The sequence below is a fragment of the Equus caballus genome, chromosome 26, assembly GCF_041296265.1.
Source record: "Equus caballus isolate H_3958 breed thoroughbred chromosome 26, TB-T2T, whole genome shotgun sequence".
Classification (NCBI taxonomy): domain Eukaryota; kingdom Metazoa; phylum Chordata; class Mammalia; order Perissodactyla; family Equidae; genus Equus; species Equus caballus.
The window spans coordinates 23,146,507-23,169,192 of NC_091709.1; the positions used below are offsets into that span (position 1 = coordinate 23,146,507).

The 22,686-nt window shown below is 39.7% G+C and overlaps 2 long non-coding RNA genes across 3 annotated transcripts; one reads left to right on the forward strand and one right to left on the reverse strand.

Moving 5' to 3' along the window:
* The first annotated feature begins 369 nt into the window (after positions 1 to 369).
* On the forward strand, positions 370 to 22,388 carry LOC106782632 (uncharacterized). Of its 2 annotated transcripts, none has more exons than XR_011432900.1 (3): positions 370 to 514; positions 11,860 to 11,966; positions 20,832 to 22,388. It is a non-coding gene; the product is annotated as an uncharacterized lncRNA (long non-coding RNA). The 2 variants fall into 2 exon arrangements; XR_002804169.2 differs by lacking the exons at positions 370 to 514; positions 11,860 to 11,966 and adding exons at positions 19,859 to 19,994; positions 20,224 to 20,284 and having other exon boundaries at positions 20,832 to 21,024.
* Positions 3,055 to 7,787, reverse strand: LOC138920906 (uncharacterized). The gene is made up of 2 exons (XR_011432901.1): positions 7,692 to 7,787; positions 3,055 to 3,306 (listed from the first exon to the last, which is right to left on the reverse strand). It is a non-coding gene; the product is annotated as an uncharacterized lncRNA (long non-coding RNA).
* Positions 22,389 to 22,686: the final 298 nt, after the last annotated feature.

The window sequence follows — 22,686 nt, forward strand, 5'->3', positions numbered from 1 at the left end:
CTGGTTCTGATCCTAAGTGTGGACCTACCCACCACTTATCAAGCTGTTCTAATCTTCCTCACAAAAAAAAAAAAAAGAGGCCCATGATTAATCTTTTCATTAATTCTCTATCTTTTGGATCTTCCTAAATCAACAAATTACTACTCAAATTAAACCCTAGTTTTATATCTGCATTCTCTCTGTTCTAGTCTGAAAAGCCTACAAGCTTTTCTTTCTAGTCCCCATTTCTGCCTCACTCCAGAATCTGGCTCAAAACCTGGACTTTCTTGAATCCAAAGGCTGGCAAGTAAATCTTCTATCAGATAGCTCTGTCACATGTCTGTGTATTAAAAATAGCTAATATGACTCACTAACACTCCTTACTTACTCAGACTGAAGGGCAGCTCTTGTGCCCCAAGGATGGGAGTGTGGAGGAGGGCAGTGTGTGAAGAGAGCACCGATATTCAGAAAGAATTCTCTAAACTTCTCATTGATGTCGAATTTGTCCCCGGTATTTCCAGCAGGAAGCACATCTGTAAGTGATTTTATGTGGAATTATTCTTTTTTTAACTGATTTTCCTGGAGAGGCACATTTTCTTAAGTGTCTGGTATGGCTAATATGGCACTGTCATATTTATTCAGGTGTCACTGTTTAGACTAATCTAATAACAGCCCTGGTTTCAAAAATGGCTTTTGTCAAACTGTCTTCTGCCTTAGCATTCTGAATGAAACTTTTGATTCGTTCGTTCCTTCATTCAAGTGTCATTATTGACTACCTTCTATGGTGGTCAGTTCTGCCATGATGCCCAACATCAGAGGGCACTATTCTCTTTATACTCTCTGGAGTTGAGCTCTAGCAGGGCATTCCACGTGGGTGTATATTTGCCTAAGGGGATAAAAAAAATCTATGACATAGTCATCTAGCCCAGGGCCTCTGGGAATGATTAATAAACATTTTTCAAAACAAGTAGATTATTGTGCATTCATTGTATTATTCATTCATAGCTGCTGGTTTTTTGTTAATGAATAGCCCGGGTTTCTGTTTTTCTTGGCCTCTGTCTGGTGGCTTTCTCAACATCCAATGATTCTCTCTATCCCTGACATGAAAGTACACTTAGTAATCAGCGTAAACACAAAACAGGAAGAGATTCAAAACCAACTATGAACGAGGCAATAAAAATGCTGGCTTTCAGATAAAGTTTCTATCTTGTAAAATGTTGATAACGCTTATCAACCAGTGGAATAAAGTCCAGCCCTGTTCCTAACACAGCTGACAACCCAACCTTCATAAATGACAAAAAGTCAAGTTCAATTATCATGACCATATCTTTGATTTTTTTATTTTGAGGAAGAGTAGCCCTGAGCTAACATCTGCCAATCCTCCTCTTTTTTCTGAGGAAGACTGGCCCTGAGCTAACATCCACGCCCATCTTCCTCTACTTTCTATGTGGGATGCCTACCACAGCATGGCTTTTGCCAAGCGGTGCCATGTCCGCACCCGGGATCCGAACCGGCGAACCCCGGGCCACCAAGAAGCGGAACTTGAGAACTTAACCGCTGTGCCACCAGGCCAGCCCCTCTTCTAATGTTTTTATCGAGCTATAACAACAGAAAAATTGCTTCTCTTTAATACAACCAAGTCAGGGAGATCATAAAATCCAATCATGAGAGGTTTATTTACTTAACATTTGTGAAAACGTTCTTTCAGTAAGAAAACTTTGTTCCTAATAGTAACTGACTTGTGTCTTCATTCTTTTTCACCTCTAGCAAACATTCATGAGACTTGACATAACTACTTATGTTAGTTGGTTCAAAAAGACCTTGTGATTCAGGTAGAAATAATACTTCCAGTAGAGGAATTTATATCACGGTGCCTCTTACCATCCATTAAGCAGCTTTTTATGTTGGGCTTCCTTGTAATGTGTACTAATGTCAGCTTGTAAGAGGAAATGACATTTAGAATTTTCACTAGTCAATAATAAGAGATCACTATTTCAAATAACCTTCCTTCAGTCCTAGTCTGTACTGAGTGCCAGAGGGAGGCAGATCCGAAGACGAACAATGCGTTATCTGTGCTCCTTTGTGTATGCATACAGTCGTGTTCCTGAGACCACGTTGACTCAAATGGCAAACTAGCAACAGCTCTAACCATGGATTACATGGAGAGCTTTGAGACTATGGGAAGATTAATTCCAAGTGGGGGATTTGCAAGCGTGTATAGTGACCATGGGAATGTCAGAGGAATGGGAAAACATGGAGAATAAGGAAGGAAGAGACACTTGAGCATTGAAGAATGGAAGAATGGAAGTCTGGTTGAGGAATTCAGACTTAACCCATGTAAGTCTTGGGACGTGGAAGTTACTCATGCTCAGATTTGTGTTCCCTTCACAAGGTCTCATGCACCCTCCCTGTTTCATACAGGGGAAAACCTAAGATGTATTATTTAAGGTCTACAAAGTCTCCCTCAACCTACCTTCTGTTGCCGATCCTCTCGCCCATTCTGTTCCAGTAAAATTGCTCCACTCCCACCAAATACTTTCTCTCTGACCTCCCAGCATGTCTTGAACTCTGTCACCTCTGCAGTTTCCCTCAAACCCTAGCACTGGCCTGGGAGCCTTCCCCATTCTTCTCCAGCTACCCAATCTATACACTCAGCACGTATTTAAATTATATACATGTGTGGGTGTATCACTCTTCTTTTAACTGAGGGCCTAGTATATATTAAGCAATGTGAGAGATACGAAGTTATACCAGATCCGTCTCTACTAATCAGGGAGTTTATAGCCCTAATCCTATCCATCCTTTGAGAGACGTTCTCTAGACCAGCCGGGCCTGTTAAATTCTTTGGTACATTCAGAAATGTCAGTACCAATTACATAAATGATCTAAACTGTTTCCTACAGATCTCTATTTTTCCTTTTAAATGTTATTTGAAATATTTATGATTGTTTAGTTATTCATCAGTTAAATAATTTTAAGCTCCTCGAGAATAGGGATCCCATTTCATCTATCTTTGTTTCTCTAGGGGGTCTTCTACTCGCGGCAAGACAAGCCAACAGTCAGGAGGCAAGGTGGTAGGAGAGAAAGGGGCTTTTTATTACAGCCTGCCAGCAAGGGGGAAGATGGTGGACTGGTGTCTTAAAGAACCATCTTAAAACTACAAAATTGTGAAGCAGTTGTATAGGGCAAATGGCCTGAAAAGGGGGTCTCGGGATGTTGAGCATCTGGAGCTGCAGTCCTTGAGACTACAGAGCATCCCTTTCTCTCTTCACCGGTGACAGATGTCAGCAGAGGTTTTTCCCGAAGGTCGTTACATCCCTAGAAAGGCTGAAAGAACACAGTTATTGCCTTATGGGAATAAGGAGGTCTATGTATAAGCCAAGGCTACAAAAATAGCAGAGCAAGTAGACGTGTACTTCTCTAAGCTACATGCAAACTACAGCTTTGCTAACAAGGAAAGGGGGGTGTCTTGTTATAGTCCCAGCATAGTTCCCCTCTATAAGATGGCTTCCCTTATGCTAACCTATGTTAACCACTGGCTGTATTTATCTAAGCTATTTAAGCGGCGCTAAGAGTAACACTGATTAAAATGTTTTCTAGGGGCCGGCCCAGTGGTGCAGAGGTTAAGTGAGCACATTCCACTTCGGCAGCCTGGGGTTTGCTGGCTCAAATCCCAGGTGTGGATATGGCACTGCTAGTCAAGCCATGCTGTGGCAGGTGTCCCACATATAAAATAGAGGAAGATGAGCATGGATGTTAGCTCAGGGCCAGTCTTCCTCAGCAAAAAGAGGAGGATTGGCAGATGTTAGCTCCAGGCTAGTCTTCCTCAAAAAAAAAAAAATGTTTTCTATATTATAGGTGCCCAAGAAATAACTGATCTTTATGAAAGAAGTTAATGAACATACATATTATATTAGCATATATATTATGCTATTATTAATAGCATATATTATTAATAACATATATATTATATATGCTAATATACATAAGAATATATATTAGCATAAGGGGCCAGTGTTAAGATGCAGTGCACATTTTTTAATTTCATGAACCGATAATTTTTAAAAAGTTAATAATATATATATGTATATATATATGACAAAAGCTTATTTTCCTAATTAAAATTACTTCAAAATCTATTTTTACATAAATTATACCACTGATGCGGGGTCGGTGAGCCGAGGAGTCGAAAGAAAGATTTCTTGGACTCTCAAGATCTGGCAGTAGTGCTCTTTTATTTAGAGAATAGTATGGAATAGCATGGGGACAGGACCCATGGGCAGGCAGAGCTGGTGCATGGGGACAAGACCCACAGGCAGTCAGAGCTCCTGCTGCTGCCTCGAGTTGACGGTTAGGGCTAATTTTATAAGGCATGGGTATGTGAGTCATCTCTTTACAAGACAAAGGAAAGAACATGAAAAAAAAGTTAAAATGGTATCAGTGCAGGTGGGGTCTGGTCATTGGGTGATCCCATGACTTTTAGACAAGAATCAAATTGGATTAAGTAAAGGTTAGAAAGGTTAGAAGCCACCCCCTAAATCAGTTTCATGAGATTGCCAGACAGCAACCAACTTAAGTTCTTGCCTTCCCCATTAAGAGTTTCTAAGGACAAGGTCATCTCTCTTCTTCCTGGTACAGAGAGGGAGGCACCTTTTACAGATAGAGATTTACCTTACACATGTAAATGTGTCCCAACAAGGGCAAGTTCCATTCCCAAGAGCCTCCTTCCCTGTCCCAGTTTATCAAAAGCAATCAGCCCCAAACAATCCCGATGCCAAAGAGACATATCCTGGGGTGGCCAATTTCAGGTCCCTACAAGGTCATCCCCCCTTCCTTCACAAACGCAAATGTCTCTCAAAAGGGCAAGCAAAATTCCAGTCCTCAGAGCCCGCTTCTCATGTGCAGTTTTAAAAGTAACCAGCCTAAAATCCTCATCACCACCACGAATTTGTTATACAAAAAATCTGTTAATCTGTTATCAGATTTTCATAAAGCTGAAAAAAAATCAATTTTTTATAAAAGTAGAAAATATTACCTCAGAATAAAGCCTAGGATTTTTAACTGAATAAACTTATATGAAAAATCACCACAGCATCCTAATTATTTTTATTTTGCCATTTAAATCATTGAAGTAAAGTACAGAAATTTCGAGATGAGAAAGTAAAAGCTACAAAGAAAATGTCAAAATATCATTGGTTGAGTGATTATTTCAATTAATCATTATAAGAATCCTGTAGAGTAGGTCTTAATAGCTCCAGTCAGAGAGGTTAAATAATACACCCGGGCAAGGTCCCTAAAACCCAGTATTCAAACTCAGGTGTCTGTGACACCACAGGCCTTGCTCTCCCCACTGTGTCTCCTGGTGCTACTCCTAGCAGGAGAGTATAGAGAAACTTCTAGGAGCTGGTGATATTTTGTGTTGGGCCTCCAGGGAATGATATGTTTCTTTTTGTTGCTGTTTTTGTAGTAACATTGGTTTTATAGCATTATATAAATTTCAGGTGTACATCATTATATTTTGATTTTGTGTAGATTACATCATGGTCACCACCCAAAGACTAATTACCATCCATCACCTCACACACATGCCTGATCACCCCTTTCACCCTTCCCCCTCCCTCCCTTCCCCTCTGGTAACCACCAATCCAATCTCTGTCTCCATGTGTTTGCCTGCTGTTGTCTTCTACTTATGATTGAGATCATATTGATGAGGATTTTAGGCTGGTTACTTTTAAAACTGCAGATGAGAAGCAGGCTCCGACGAGCAGAATTTGCTTGCCCTTTGAGAGACATTTGCATTTGTGAAGGAAATCTCCATGCCTCCCCCTCTGCACCAGGAGGAAGCGGGGATGGCCTTATCTCTGGAAACTCTCAATGGGGAAGGCAAGGACTTAAGCTGGTTACTGTCTGGCAATCTCATGTAACTGATTTAGGGTGGTGGCTTCTGGGTTTTACTTAATCCGATTTGATTCTTATCTAAAAGTTGTGGGACCACCCAATGGCCAGACCCCACCTGCACTGATACCATTTTAACTTTTTTACATGTTCTTTCCTTTGTCTTGTCAAGAGATGGCTCACATGCCTATGCCTTAAATTTAGCCTGACTCTCCACCCATGTTTGCAGCAGGAGCGGGGGCAGCAGCAGCTCCTCCTGCCCGTGGGTCCTGTCCCCACGCAGCAGCCTGACTGCCCACGGGTCCTGTCCCCACGCTATTCCACACTATTCCCTAAATAAAAGAGCACTACTGCCAGATCTTGAGAGTCCAAGAAATCTTTCTTTCGACTCCTCGGCTCACTGACCCCGCGTCATTTCTGTCCTTAATTTTCTGAGGAATCTCCATACTGTTTTCCATAGTGGCTGCACCAGTTTGCACTCCCACCAGCAGTGTATGAGGGTTCCCTTCTCTCCATATCCTCTCCAACATTTGTTGTTTCCTGTCTTGTTAGTCATAGCCATTCTGATGGGAGTGAGGTGATATCTCATTGTAGTTTTGATTTGCATTTCCCTGATAGCTAATGATGTTGAGCATCCTTGGAATGATAGGTTTCTGAGGGCAGAGACTGCGGTAAAATACTCCAGTGTGAGGAACAACTGTGCTAAGTCGTGATGCAGGGAATAGAGCGGATGCCAAGGTAAGCATCCCAGACCCCGTCTCGGGACTGAGGCATTCATTCCCCCAACACATGGCAGCATTACTGGTTCACTCTCTGGGATTAGCTCTCAAAATGAACCACCTTACCCAGTGGCAGCCCACACAGATAAATGCTTAATGCTGGACAGAGGATGGAAATGTGAGATGAGACCTAACCCCTTTGCCTCAAGGTGGGGCAACTCTGAAGGGTCAACCCAGTTCCAAAACTCTTTGTTGCAACTGCATCTCCTCCATCTTCTGCCCAATCCAACTTTCTTCACCCTTTGATAAACTTTCAACATGCAAGTCTCCTTCTCAGAATCTATTTCCCAGGAAAGTGGACTGAAGACAGTAGGGAATTAACAATCAATCAATCAATCAATTAACTCCTGAGAGAGTATGGTATATAACAATGATAAGAGAGATAAAACTCTGTTTGGAGAAAACCTTGAATGCCATGCTAGGGAATTGTGGACTCTATCCTGTGAAACAATAGTTTCCAAAGGTGGAGTGGCTGAAAGGATGCTCAGGGGTGTGGGAAGAAAATATTGATTATTATTCATAGTTCTATAAATGTCTCCTTTTCTCCATTTCACAATATAGATAATATATTAGTAAAATAACACATACACACATACACAGATACTTTGGCATGCGCTGCAATTTTTTTAACTAATAGACGTGCAGTCAAAAATTGAGACCACAGCTACAGACACTGGGAAAGTTAAGGAAGTCTTTTTTGCAGAGAAGAAAGACACGCTCAGGATAGAAATTAGAACAGTGGTTCTCAAACTACAACCCAGGAGAACCACCTGGGAACTACTAAAAAATATTGATGACCCGGCCCCACCCCAAATCCATGATATCAACTCTCTGGGGTGGGAATCAGCAACAATATTTTTCTTTTCCCTTGGTGATTCTAATGTGCCGGGTTAGGAACCACTGAATTAGAGTTACAATCAAGTTTGATCTGAACTGACCAACGAAACACTACAATTATTAATTCAAACTGTTAAATCCTGAAAAGTAACCATCTAGTTACAGGGAAATGAAAACTGAAGATTTAAAAAGTGCTTTTACCTTAAGTGTAAGGTCTATATTGGAAATAAATACAGTTGTTCTCTCCACAGTTCGTTGTTGCTTCCTTTTAAAGCCTGGCAGTCATGTGACCCTCCCGGCTGTCTCTGCTGGAAGAAATGAGAAACTCACCCATTAAGAGACCTTCTACAGCAGCTCCTTTCTTATCAGCTGGAATTTGAGTGAGCTCTCTCAGCCTCTCAGCTTGTTTTCCCAAGTTTACACAATAATAAAATACACACAATGACCCTCTCACTCTTCTCTTACCAGCCGATTATTTAATACTGATTAGCTTTGAAATGCAAATAGCCCTATCAAATAGCAGGGTCCTTGCCTTGCCTGGATGGAGGCTCTATTAGCCTGAAAGTCAAAACCATTTTATGCAAGGACAACGTAGTCCCTCCAGAGGCCCCTAGGAGATCTCCAATATTTTCAGGATTATATTCAGGATATGAAATGCTTTGTACTGACTAACAGATTATCCTTTCTCTTAAATTCATTGACCCCTTGCTGACCATTGGCCTAACTTTCAAAGGAAACATAATGCTTTCAAGATTTGTGTTTATATCAAAATAAAGCAGACACCAAAAGGCGAGGGAATTTCTATGGGAGAAATTTATCTAGCCTATTAGTCAGGACTACTTTTTGTTTGTCTTAAACAGAGAGTAACAACTTTAGAGTGGCGAAATACCTTTGAGATTACCTAATTCACCCTGTTCAATTTACAGATAAGCACCCGAGGGAGGCCTAGCGTGCCTTTACTAGGTCAGGTATTGGGGCTGGAGGAAACAGGGTTGGGTTGCTGAATGGCAAATTCCTGGTGGGGTGGAAACTGAGCTGGTGTTGGCAGGCAGGTGTCAAACCAGCTGGAGTCTCTGGCCTGAAATTCAAGGCTTGGAAGGAAGAGTCAGAGGCTGAGCAGGGCCTAAGACAGGATATCGAGACTAGGACTCATCTTTCTAAAGCAGTAGGAGAGGATGGGGCTGCTGTCAGACGCCAGGACTTGGGGCTCCATAGAGCCAGGTGCTCGGGTCAAACCGGGCGTTCCTCTTCGACGTCCATGTGGAGCAGCTGGTTTCAAATCTCAGTGGGATAGTTTAGAAATGACACAAACCTGCAGCAGAAATTCAGTGCCTGCCACAGGTGATAGAAGCACCACCCTGCTTCCTTTCTCCCTAAAAATATCTGCCTTCCGGGCCAGCTTGGTGGCGTAGTAATTGAGTTCACACGCTCTGCTTCGGCAACCCAGGGTTCACGGGTTCAGATCCTGGCACAGATCTAGCACCGCTTGTCAAACCATGCTGTGGCAGCATCCCACGTAAAACAGAGGAAGATTGGCACAGATGTTAGTTCAGTGACAATCTTCCTCACAAAAGGATAAAAAAAAAATCTCCCATTACAAAATAGAATGGTGGTTGCCAGGAGCTGGGGGGAGGGGAGAATGGAAATTATAGTTTAACCAGTACAGTTTTAGTTGGGGAAGATGAAAAAGTTCTAGAGATGGATGATGGTGATGGTTGCATGACACTGTGAATGTACTTACTGTCCCTGCACTGTACACTTAAAAATGGTTAAAAATGGTGAACTTCATGTTATGTATATTTTACCACAATACAAAAGAAAAATCTGCCATTAGTTCTTAATTCACTAACATCTTCTCCCTTTTGAATAGATTTCTCATTCTCATTTGTTAAAAAAAAAATCTCCAAAAAAATTCAAGAATTCTAGTTTGAGAAAATCATTACCAGACTGAAGATCACTTGACAGACCGTGAAATCTCTGAGCAAATTTAATTGTTTTTAACTTTGTCAGAAGCAGTTGGTAAACACAGAACAAAAAGAACTTTAAATTTCAGAGAAGCTAAAGTTTTCTCACAATCCCAAATAAAAATGTTAGTTCCCATACTACTTTCTCAAAATATAAAAGATCTTTAAGATTTATGCACTCGTTGTTCACTGCAGCATTATTCACAACAGCCAAGATGTGGAAGCAACCCAAGTGCCCATCAACAGATGAATGGATAAAAAAGATGTGGTATATATATATATACACATATATATATATGTGTATATATATATATATACACAATGGAATACTACTCAGCCATAAAAAAGGCAAAATCGTGCCATTAGCAGCAACAAAGATGGCCCTTGAGGGTATTATGCTAAGCAAAATAAGTGAGACAAAGACAGACAAATATCAAATGATTTCACTCATATGTGGATGACAAACACATGGATAAGGAGAACAGATTGGCAGTTACCAGAGAAAAAGAGAGTAGGGGGAGGGTGAAAGGTGTAAAGGGGCACATATGTATGGTGACGGATGAAAACTAGACTATTGGTGGTGAACATGATGCAGTCTATACAGAAACTGATATGTAATAATGTACACCTGAAATTTACACAATATTATAAGCCAACATGGCCCCAATAATATAATTTTTTTAAAAGATCTTTAAAAATAACTAACAGAAAGAGAACTACCTCTTTGTAAGTGTTTAAAACATGCAAAAGAAAGGGCAGGGGGAGCTTTTGAATTATTGCTAGATGTCATTTAATTGCCATTTTACAGCCAAGGAAATTGAGGATTAGAGAGGTTAAGTATCTTGCCCAAGGTCCAGTTTGGAAGAACAAAGTCCAGACGAGCCTCTAAAGCAATCAGACTCCAAACCCTCCCTGTTAACAATTTGCTCTTTCTATGCAAATATATTTCTTGCTTCAGGCTGTGTAATAACCATAAATAAGGGGGTAGGGATGGGAGTAAGGCAATGGCATTGAGTAATGCCCCAAATAACCAAAGTAAATTGCCTGTAAATAGTGGGAGAGTCCTCATAAAGCGCTCCACCTGGAACTTCCCTCCAAAAGCAGCCCATCAATCAAACCCTCCCACCACAGCACTGGAAGCAAAAAGAAAGCCATTTTGTGGAGTGTAAAAGGAGAATCATACCACATACCCAGAGCTGACTGTAGCAAACAGAAACAGAAATATCTAGAAAAATTAGCATGACGTAGATGAAAAGTCTGAGCATTTCAGTGTGAACTTTGAACAACTGTAGACAGAGACTGAGAATTCCAGACAGCTCCACATGTAGCCCCATACCAGGAAGTTCCCAGCTGGCGTGAATCTGTATGGGACAACCTAGGATAAAGACTGGCATGAAGTTTCGAAAGGATCAGCAGGTGAATCAGAGCCAGAACAAGCAGGAGAACAAGTACAGAGCTGTTTAGCTTACTTCCAGTTACAGGTTTTTCCAACACTCTACTGAGAAAGTGTTGAGAGTCAACATCCTTGTTGTCATATCTGGTCTAAACACCTTGGTTCTTACGTGTAACAGGAACTGTGCATGTATATGTATTTACATTTAGGTAAGCCGGGCCTAGGGTAAAAGGATGCACAGAGGTAGCCACAAATTTGTGTTTCCTGAGATTTGCTCCTTCTTTCCTTTGGGAACTCCAGTTTTCTCATGTTCCTCCAGAACATGAGCAACTTGGTCTAGTGCTTGGAACCATTTTTCCTTCTCCTACTCCAACTCACTGCAGTTATTAGAGAAGACTCTGGTCGCTCCCAATCTGCTGAGTAGCAACTGGGATGCCAACGTTTGCTGAAGTTGCTGCTACCACCGTTGAACATGCAGAGGTGTGCCACTTGGGGGTCCATGTATGATGTAGAAGGCGACATCTCTTTTGTCTAATCTATGAAGTCAGATGGCCTGAGTTCAAGTTCCAACTTTACCATTAACTAGGTATGTCAACACTGACATACAGTTGTGCATTTATCAAATGGGACTTTTAATAGCCCTTCCTTGATACGATTGTGGTAATGATTCATACCACACAACATAATGCATATAAAGCACTTAGTTGGGTTAGCCTGCTGGCATAGTGGTAAAGTTTGCACACTCTGCTTTGGTGGTCCAGGATTCACTGGTTTGGACCCTGGGCATGGACCTACATACCACTCATCAAGCCATGCTGTGGCTGTGTCCCACATACAAAATAGAGGAAGATTGGCAACGGATGTTAGCTCAGGTCCAATCTTCCCCACCAAAATGAAAAGAAAAAAAGCACTTAGTTAATATGTATCGAGGGCTTATTATGACCTGTCTTATTCAGGCTGCTATAACAGAATACCACAGAGAGAGGCAACAACGTGAATTTATTTCTCACAGTTCTCAAGGCTGAGAAGACCAAGATCAAGATGCTGGCAGATTCAGTGTTGGGTGAGAGCCTGCTTCCTGGTTCATAGAGAGCCATCTTCTCACTGTGTTCTCATGGGGTAAGAGAGGTGTGGGGGCTCTCTGGGGTCTCTTCTATAAGGGCATTAGTCCCATTCGTGAGGGCTCCACCCTCATGATCTAATCTCTGCTCAGAGGGCCAGCCTCCTAAAACCATCACATTGGAGGTTAAGGTTTCACCATAGGAATTTTGAGAGGACACAAGCACTCAGTCCACAGCATGAGCTAAGCAATGTCCTAACGTTGCTATTATTGGTAAGAAGCAAGAGGAAGATGCCACTCTCCATATTCCACGCGATAAATAGCTCTGCCCATCTTAACCTAGTATTTCATTACAGCCCCTCACTTTAGAAACTAGGCTGGTCTGGAACACCACGAATGGCAGACACGGAGCTACACTCAGAAACAGCCTCAGCACAGGCCCAGATGTGACTCTCTCTCGGGGGACCCAAGTATCCAGGAGCTTTCATAAATTGTACCTAGTTCATTAATTTCATAATTCCAATACAATGATAATTTTTGTTTCTGTTTAAAGTACCAATTAAAAATTATCAGATAAAAAGGTGAAAAAACCCACAATTTTCAGGGAGTTTCAGACTTTGTTAAGGAGGACCTCAAATATGATAAACTCCTCTAAAATTTGAGTTGCTCAGGCTCAAAAGATACAGGTAAAGAGAAGTATCTCTTACAGAATGGGGCCTAGTAGGTCGTATCTAACCTACATTAGGAATTTCATTAATTCTTCCTGGGAATTTTTCCCATGAACATACTTTCATATATACGCACATAGGTACATGAACAAAGATGCTTATTGCAGCAGTGTTTATAAATGCATAAAAGGAAATAAATATTTATCTGCAGAAAAGAGGGTAACTAAATCATGGCACTTTTCAAAAAAATTGAATTAAATCTCTATATTCTGTTATGAAAAAATTTCCAATATCAATAAGTAAAAAAAGTAGGTGCCAAAAATTTGGGGGGGCCAGTCCTGTGGCCTAGTGGTTAAGTTTGGCACGCTTTGTTTTGGTGGCCTGGGTTCAGTTCCACACACGGACCTACACCACTTTCAGCAGCTATGCTTTTGTGGCAACCCACATACAAGATAGAGGAAGACTGGCAGAGATGTTAGCTCAGGACAAATCTTCCTCAGCAAAAAAAAAAAAAAAAAAATTCTTTAGCATGTCTTCATTTATGTGCAAGTGAGTTTTAAAAGATATATACATATTTGGGTTATATACACAAAACAATTCTGGAAATACATATTATAAATTACTGATGGAGGGTGGATGGCAACAGCTGTTTCAAGTGTTTTGACTAAACACACTGCTAACTTCGATTTTCATAAAATTGTGAATGGACATAAAATGGACAAAGGACAAATTAATTACATCTATAATGCTTAGGAGTCAAAATGATACCCCAAACCCCTCCCTTCCGATGGTTTCCTTATTTTAAACAAGATTTACTACGGCAGAATTCCAGTGAAAGAGTTTGGACGAGCTTTAGGAGTTTGTTGTAAGAAGGATCAATGATTATATAATTTTAGGGAGAAAAAAGTGGTGTACACACCTGGCAATTTTCTTTTACTAAACCTGCACTCAGGTTGAATTTTCTGGATCCTTACTGACATCTCAGAACTGGTAGGGCCACGTAGTTATTTCAGCATCTTCCATTCGCTCTTCATGTTCACCTGAGCAGAGAAAAACATCACTCATGCGTGATGCCTCCAACCTGAGAGAACTAAAAGCTGCAATGGGGTATTTCATATTATTTCTATATTCTCTCACTTTTGTTGGTCTGACCAAATCATACTGGGAGATATTTAGGGTCACATGTTATAAAAAAATGGAACAGAATAAAATGTCTTACAATTATTTTATACCATAAAACAGCTTAATAAAAACCTGAATGGAATAAATCAAGAACTCTCAGATAAAATGATCAAATAACACAATGATATTTTGAAAAGAGAGAAATATTGCAGTCCTAAAGGAAAAAATGAGGATCAAAACAATATTAAAATACAACTAACAAATTGATAATAAGTGGTATACGATGTGATAATGCGGGTAGAAACTACATTACTAAAAGAGATAATCACAATGAAACACAACGAAAAAGCCAAACATTGGAGCAATTAGAGAGGAGCTAACAGATAAGGAAGATAAAGAGAATCTAAGTATAACTGATTTTCTTGAAGAAGAGAATCCAAAAATGCAAGAAAAGTTTTATTTAAAGACATAATTCAAGAAATATCCCTGAAATAAATCAAAAACTGAATCTGCAGAACAAAATATCATGTCCAAGAAAATTTGATATAGAACATTCGATTCGCAAACGAATGAGCTTCAGAAATAAAGTTTGTTTCTTTTTCAGATGCCTAGGTTTTATAGGTAAAATACTTGCAAGGGAGAGAATTGAGACTGGCTTCTGACTTCTCCATGGCAATACTCAGCACCAGAGAGAAAAAGAGCAACAGTAGCCAGCCTCCAAGGTGACCTTCAATGATCTTGCCTCCTAGTGTGCACACACTTGTGTGGTTTCCTGCTCATTTCAACAGGGTTGGTCTGTGTGACCAATAGACTCCTGCAGAAGTGATGCTATGAAACTTCCAAGATTTGGTTCCAAAAGGCACTGCAGCGCCTGTCCTGGTTGCATTCTCTCTTGGATCATGCATTCTGGGGTAAGCCAGCAGCTGTACAAAGGCCAGCTCTATGAGGAACCAAAGTTTTTTGCCAATGACAGTGAGGAAGAGGTTCCCAGCCAGAAACACGAGTGAGCCATTGCGGAAGTAAATCCTCCAGGCTGTGTCAACCCCTGAGATGACTACAACCCTAGCCCACAGCTTGAGGCAATAGCATGAGAGAGCTTGAGCCAGAAGCACACAGCTGAGCCGCTCCCAGATTCCTGACCCTCAGAAGCTGTGTATGATAACAAAGCTTTGTTGTAAGTGGCTAAAATTTCGAGTAGTTTGTTACCCAGCAATAGATAATTAAAACAATCCTCAAAAAGGGAAATAGAATGTGACCCAAGAATAATACACAGTGTAACCCAAGAATAATAGATTCACACAAGATGTTATCCAAGAATAAAAGTAACAAGTAGCTACTTTCATAAAGGAAAAATGTTAGGCAATGCAAGATCCACTAAAAGCACTACTTGTTAAGAAAAATCAGCCAATTAAAAGATTAAAGAATTCAAAAACAGAAATTGTGGTGAAAAAACTGACAGTGAGTATTGACTCTGTTAAAATGGAGAAATGACACCAAGTTACTATGAAAATTTTGCTCTGGACTGGAAAATAAATGTTAAAAATCATACAATAATAAACTATAATAATAATGTAAATAACAAACCACAGGGGGAGGAATTGTCTTTCATCTTTTCCTAGCAAGATGTTAATTACTACCAGCTAAGATGTAAATATTTTATTAAAAAATAAACACAACTCCAACCTCTTTGTATTTTTCGTAAATTCTTTGTTAAGAGGAACCTTTTAGAAAATATTATCTGTGGTGAAGAACTATCTCCTGATTTTGAATTTCAACAATTCCTTTAGTTTCTTTAGTTTCACTTGTTTCTTTTCTTATATTATATATTTGAATTAAATTGTAGTTAGAAATTGGATTTGTATTATTATCCCATTTGTAGAGAAACTTATCTTTCACTCTTCCTTTCACTGAAAATGTCTCAAGTGAGATTCACTGCTGTGTTCTTTCTTTTTTGTTTTTTTCTGCTTTTTTTCTCCCCAGAACCCCCCAGTAAATAGTTGTATAATTTAGTTGTGGGTCCTTCTGGTTGTGGCATGTGGGATGCTGCCTCACCATGGCCTGATGAGCAGTGCCATGTCTGAGCCCAGGATCCGAACCCTCAAAACCCTGGACTGTCAAAGCGGAGAGTGTGAACTTGACCACTCGGCGACGGGGCCGGCCCCTGCATTATTTCTTAATGATAGAATTTGATGATTTTTTCATTTTTGTTTTTGTACTTTTCTGCATTGCATAAATTCTTTGTCATCTGCAAATATTGATTTTATAATAATAATTGAGTAATTTTTAAAAGTAATTAAGATAAAATATTAAAAGCAAATAGGACAATATGTTTAGTGATTTATTCTAGATAGTGGGAATATGTATGGTTGTGATTTTCTTCTTTGTACCTTTCTGTATTTCAAGATATGAATGAATAAAAAATGATTTTCTTTTTTTTTAGGGGCCAGCCCATGGCCAAGTGGTTAAAATTCCACATGCTCTGATTCAGCTGCTGAGATTTGTGGGTTCAGATCCCAGGCACAAACCTACTCCACTCATCAGCCACACTGTTGAGGCATCCCACATACAAAAGATAGAGGAAGATTGGCACAGACGTTAGCTCAAGGTTAATCTTCCTCACCCAAAAAAAACAAAAAAAATTTTAAAGAGCAACAAGTTTCCAAAACATTTTCCATAAAATACATGCAATTATTGATATATTTATTTTATTACATACATTTTATTGCTTCATTGAGTATAGAAGCAACACATGCTCATTCTTAAAAAAATATAAATGATATAAAATGTAAATATGTAAAAAATTTTTTTTAATGTAAAGAAAAGATGTAAACAATCACAATGGTCTACATTTCAGTACACAGTGGTGGGCCCTGTGAATAAGCATTTTCTTCTGGTTTCTCATTGTATATGATATCAAACCTGAAGTGAGTTTGCTCACCTGTTGTGCAGCAAGCCAATCTCTGACACTGGGTGTAGTGGAAGAAAGTAGGAATTTTATTATTGCACAGCACTGAGCAAGGAGAAAGGGCAGCTAATGCTGAAATCTCAAACTCCCAAAAAACCTTAACGTAAGGGTTTTTATTTGGGGTTTTAGGTAGAGGAGGGGGAGCATATGGCCTTGCTGGTCAGAGCTTTTCCACCAGCCTGTGTTTGGCCTTGAGACTCCTTGCAGAAAGCAGGAAGCCCTTGACCTTGCTGGTCAGCAGCTTCCCCACCAGCCTGTAGCTGCTTTCAGAGAGGAGGAAGAGATAACGAATCCAGGTGGTTGTCCTCGGCCATTTGTCTCCATGGCTCCATGGCAGGTAGTAGATTCTGGAGCCAGGAAGCCAGGGAGTAAGCTGGGAATGAGTGCTTTGGTTTTAAATCCATATATGCTGTGTTTAATGTAGGGAAACAGATATCAGGGCCAGTATCATATATATAATCCACGAGGATGAACGTCCTCCTTGAAAAGCACAGTGACTATTTGTTCCCTGCTGTATCTTCCATGCCCAGAACAGCACCTGCACAGATCTTGCACTCAACTAACACTTCTTACACTGATTAACAAATGGTTTTAAGTTGAGATAATGTAGTAGTTATGGATTTGTGTTTCCCTTTATACACTTATTTCATATAATAAACTATTCCCCACCTGACTAAATATTTTTCTCAAACATTTCAGGTCTGCTAAAAGTCCATCATATGGAGGCTTTATTTAACTATTTCCCTCTTCTTGCACAGTTAATTTTCTAAAATCTCACTTTTGTGTGTGTGTGTGTGAGGAAGATTGTCACTGGGCTAACATCTGTGCCAATCTTCCTCTGTTTTATGTGGGATGCCGCCACAGTGTGGCTTGACAAGTAGAGCTAGGTCCATGCTCTGGATCTGAACCTGCAAACCCCAGGCTGCTGAAGCAGAGCGCACCAACTTAACCAATTCACCACTGTGCCGGCCCCCTAAAATCTCACTTTTATAGAAGTTCAAGGAACTGCCTTAAATATAAATTTGTCTGTATATCCATGTCTGATTATTTCCTCAGCACAGATTCTAAAATGCAGAATTACTAGATCGACAAGCATGAATATTTTTAGAGTAGTATGATTTAGCAATTTATAATAGTGACAACATACTTACAACTAACATTTATTGAGCGCTTGCTCTGTAGCACACATTTGACTAACAACTTCAGCTATCTTGTCTCTGAGCTATCCCAGTGACCCTACAAGGTGAGTACTATTGTTGTTGCCATTTTTCAGACAAGAAAACCCAGGCCGAAAGAGTAACTTTCCTACAGTCACACAATTAGTAAGTGGTGGAGGGAGGATTGGAACTATGGCAAGACCACCCCAGGGCCTAACTCCATCCTCAAAAGTAAAAGTTTGGGAATAAGTTTGTTTGGGTTTGTAACTCACTTCGACCATTTACTAGCTGTGGGATCTGTGCAATTACTTAACCTCTTTGGCTTTTGTTTTCTGTAAAATGGAGTTAATAACAGTATCTTCTATAGTGAGAATTAAATGAGATAATGTAAATAAAACTCTTACTAGTGCTGACACATAAGAATAGATCAACATCAGTTAGCTACCCAGTTGCTATCTTGATATTTATGAAGCTCTGAATATACCTTGCATATTTTCTATAAAACCCTTACACGCTACATCCCCACCAGGAATGTTGTCGACAGATTTATGTAGCTGCAGATTATGCTGGGTTCCAAGACTGCCAAGAAAAACAGTAGACCAAAAAGATGACCTACATACAGCAGAACCCGCTTCCTGTTGCTTACACATCACATACGCATCCTACAGGTGTTTTCTGGATTTTTGACACTAAGCTTCCTCTCTAGGCTTTGCCATGATTTTCATTTTGGAAAGAGGAATGTAAATAAACAAGGTGGAGAATTTGACAGAATAATTTGGTAAATCAAATTATTAAAATTAATTTGATATGAAACCTCTGGTTAATGAGGCAAAACTGAGGTTGTTTGAAATTATAGATAATTTCATCATTAGCCTTTATTTTTTTTTTCTATGCATCCAAGAAGCTAGAGGAAAAGAAAAGAGAAATAACTGGGTACTCTTGAGACTCTGCTTGATGTTTGAATCACTAATAAAGTAGAAACATTTAATTTATGTTATTTTTTATCTCTTTCAATTTTTCTCATCCTTACTGCAGTAAAACCACGTATTTTGTTGTTATAAGCAAAATAATCTCATAATTTACGATCAATTGACAACAAGGATCTCAAGAATTCAAAAAACGTAATTACATTCAAAGTGTACAAAACTTTACGGCGAAAGTGTACAAGGTATAGAAAATTGGATGAATATTTTTATCAAAATATGGAAATTAAAATAAAGGTAAAAATCAATAAAAATTTTTGTTTTTCAAAAAATGTTATTTTTCTTTTAAAATAGTCAAAGATTTATTGAAATTAAAGGCAAAATACAAACTAGAAAAGAATCACAAATTTTAAATCAAAATTATTTTTAAAGTTTAATTTTTAAAAATTTTTTGAAAACAATTACATTGCATTACTTTTTCAAATTAAGCATAATTCTAGCATTCACTGTCCATCTAGTTGTCAACATAAAAAATCATCCCACTTCAGTATGTTCAGACATATATATATGCACATTTAAGAGTGATGGATTGTTCAACCTCGTTTGCCACTGTTCTAATACCATGTTATTCCTGAGCATCTTCAGAGGCGCTCACAATTTGGAACACGAAGAGATGCAAGAAAATGGAAGCTCCCTGCTAACTGGAGAGTGACCCTTCCATTAAGCAAGGATCTGCTGCATTCACGCTCTCTCAGGGGAGGGCTTTGCCAACCTGTCCCTCCTCTTACCTAGGCACTCCTGCCCTGCAAACCCTCCGCGCGCTGTAAGGCAATGTGATTTTCTGACATTGGCAGCAGCATGGCCCCAAACCTTCACATTTGGTCATAGGTGGCCTTTAGTTTCAATGAAATGAGGCAGGAGATGTGGAGAAGCACTTCCCTGGGGCCTGAATGTGAGCCACAGGAGTGAGCATCTGGGGTCACAGGTCACTCTGTGCCAGTGTGCGCATCATAACGATAAAGGTGCTGTCTCAGGCAGTCAGGCTGCTATCACAGAATACCATAAACTGGGGGGCTTCAACAAGAAACATTTTTCACAGTTCTAGAGGCTGGCGACCCAAGATCAGGGTTCTAGAATGGTCAGGTTCTTGGTGACGCCTTCTTCCTGGTTATATCCGCGCAATGCCTTCCTTTGTGCATGCATGCAGAGACAAAGAGAGAGAGACAGAGCGAGGGAAGGAGAGAGAGCCTGTGTAATGTATAAGGACATTAATTCCATCATGAGAGTCCCACTTTCAAGACCTAATCTAACCCTAATTACCCGACCAAGGGCCTCCCCTCCCAATACCATCACATTGGGGGTTAGGGCTGCAACATAGGAATTTGGGAGGGACACAAACATTTGGTCCACAGCAGGTATCCATGTGTTCTTTAATATATTTATTTTGTGGATGTTTCTGTGATATGTGTAGCCCTCTACAGTGTGGGGCCCAGAACAGTCCTCCCTCTTGCTCAGCTTGAGGAGCAGAAATACTGTGAGGAAGTAAGTATTGCTCCCATCTTCAGAGTCGCCGTCAAGAACACCCGAGTTGAGGTTCCTACCACTAGAGTTGCTGGCACAGAGCCCTTTAAAGTTCGCAATAGGTCCTCAAGGGCAGGCGTTCCCTCAGAGGCCAGAATCCCAAGTGAGATTTCGAAGGGGCTGGCTCTTCCATTCAGAATAACAGCAACTCAAGGAGCAGAGGGCCCCTTGAGGGCTGGTTCAGGACAGGCTACAGGGCCAACTGCTCAAAGGCCCTACTTCCCCTTTTGATTTAGGGTCAGAGCCAGCTTCTTGTTCTCACATCTTATTTCAGGGGCCCTGTTACATTGCTTGCACTTGGGCCTTGATTAGGACACCCTAGTCCAAATCTATGAATCCACCTGAAACCTTAACCTCAGGTAGAAAACTTGGGAAGCAAGGATTGAAGTATTTCTGTCTCCCTTCCCAGAAGCCCCCTGGGCTCCTGATATAAATGTTTTCCCTCAACCTCTCAGCTCAGAAGCTGGCTTTAAACTAACTGCCTCTTTTTACCTCTCTCCTGGGCAAGGGCCAGGCTCTCCTAGTATACAAAAGGCGTAGTGATAGTCTCAAAGGTCTACTACTCGACCAGTGCAAGAAGGACGTGGCAACATCTGCAAAAGAAGAGACAGAAAATATTCATGTTATCCCTATGACAAATTTGGCAGATAATCTCATTAGGCAAGTCAATAAAAGCCTAATATTTATGTACTTGGAAGTCAGCAGAAGTCTTCAAATAGTGTTGAGATATTGTCACAGCAATTTGATACACTAGTAATTTAATACGTTTTATCTAGCTGGTGTTCCAGGAGAATATGCATCTCTGTTGCTTGTCAAGAGTATTACCTTGGTAGTTTATTAGTGATTATTCTCGATTAATTCCAGTGTTGTACGTTGAATGCTTGTCAAGATTCTAGATTTCACCACAGAGAGGCAAACATAATGTGCACATCTTTAAAGATGAGTATAAAATTTCTTAACACTTTTAGACAGAGAAGATAAGTCAGTGTTTAACGTCAGTGTTTTTATTTATGTGGAGCTAGCACATGTAAAAAGGAAATTTTCACTGCTTAGGATATGGGCTTTATGCAATCACACTATAGAAAACATTAAAATTCTTTTTATTACCTATAACGTTTATTTTTTCTGATTACAAAATTAATACTACCTACAGAAAACTATAGAAAAGCACAAAGAGAAAAATAAAAATCACCCATATCCCTTCACCCAGATATAAACCTGTTCACATTTTGGTAAGATCTACCAGTATTTTTTCGGCACATAGGTATGTGTATCATTTAATTTAAAAATGGGGTTCTTAGCATGCATTCAGTTTTATAGTTTGATGTCTTCATTTGCCACATTGTGAGTTTTCTTGACATTATTCAATATTCTTCTGTGGTTTTTTTAATGGCTAGAGAAAAATCATACCATATGGCTATACTCTAACCAAACTCCTGTTTTTAGACATTTTAAGTTATTTCTTCTGTTTTACTATTACTTACTTCAAGCACACTTCTAGAACTAGAATTTTTGGGTAAAAGTGTCTACACATGTTGCAGGCTCATGACACCTACTGCAAAGTGCAGACAGCCACCACCCCACCTCCCACCCCACAGTCACACCATACACACACTCACCAGAAATGCACACAGCAGCCTGTTCCTTCTGTCATAGGGCCTTATAGGTTTGCCAGTATTGCCAATTTCTTTAATTACTAGAGAAGATGTTTTCTCCATAAATTTAATTGCCTGTTGTGTACTCTACCCATTTTTTAATTGAGCTATTCAAATTTCTCAATGATTTTTTTTACCTTTGATAAAATAACTATTAAGATAATTATCCTTGTCATATATTTGCAAACATTTTCCCAGTTTGTGATTTTCCCCTGTAATTTTGTTTGACTTTCTTTGACACTCAGATGTTTTAAATTATTTATGTTGTCAAGCTTATCAGTCATTTTCCTTATGTTTTATGTAATTACACAGGAGTGTTCACTCAGTGAAAATTCATCCAGCACCCATATGATCTGTGCATTTTTCCATAGGTATATCATATTTCAATAAAATTTACTAAAAATAGCAAAGATCTTTTCTAGCCTATATATACATAGTCCCTAGACTGAAAATGAATTTCATTTTCTACTAAATCAAGGACTGGTAATCTACTCCAGGAGCACAGAAAATTTGTCTGTCTTGTTCTCTAATTTATCCCTAATGTCTATAATAGTATTGATCACATATTTATGGGAAAAAAAGAGTATTTTAAAATTTATGGGGCTGGCCTGGTGGCATAATGGTTATGTTCAGGTGCTCTGCTTCAGCAGTCTGGATTTTGCAGGTTTGGATCCTGGGCACGGACCTACATGCTGCTCATCAAGCCAT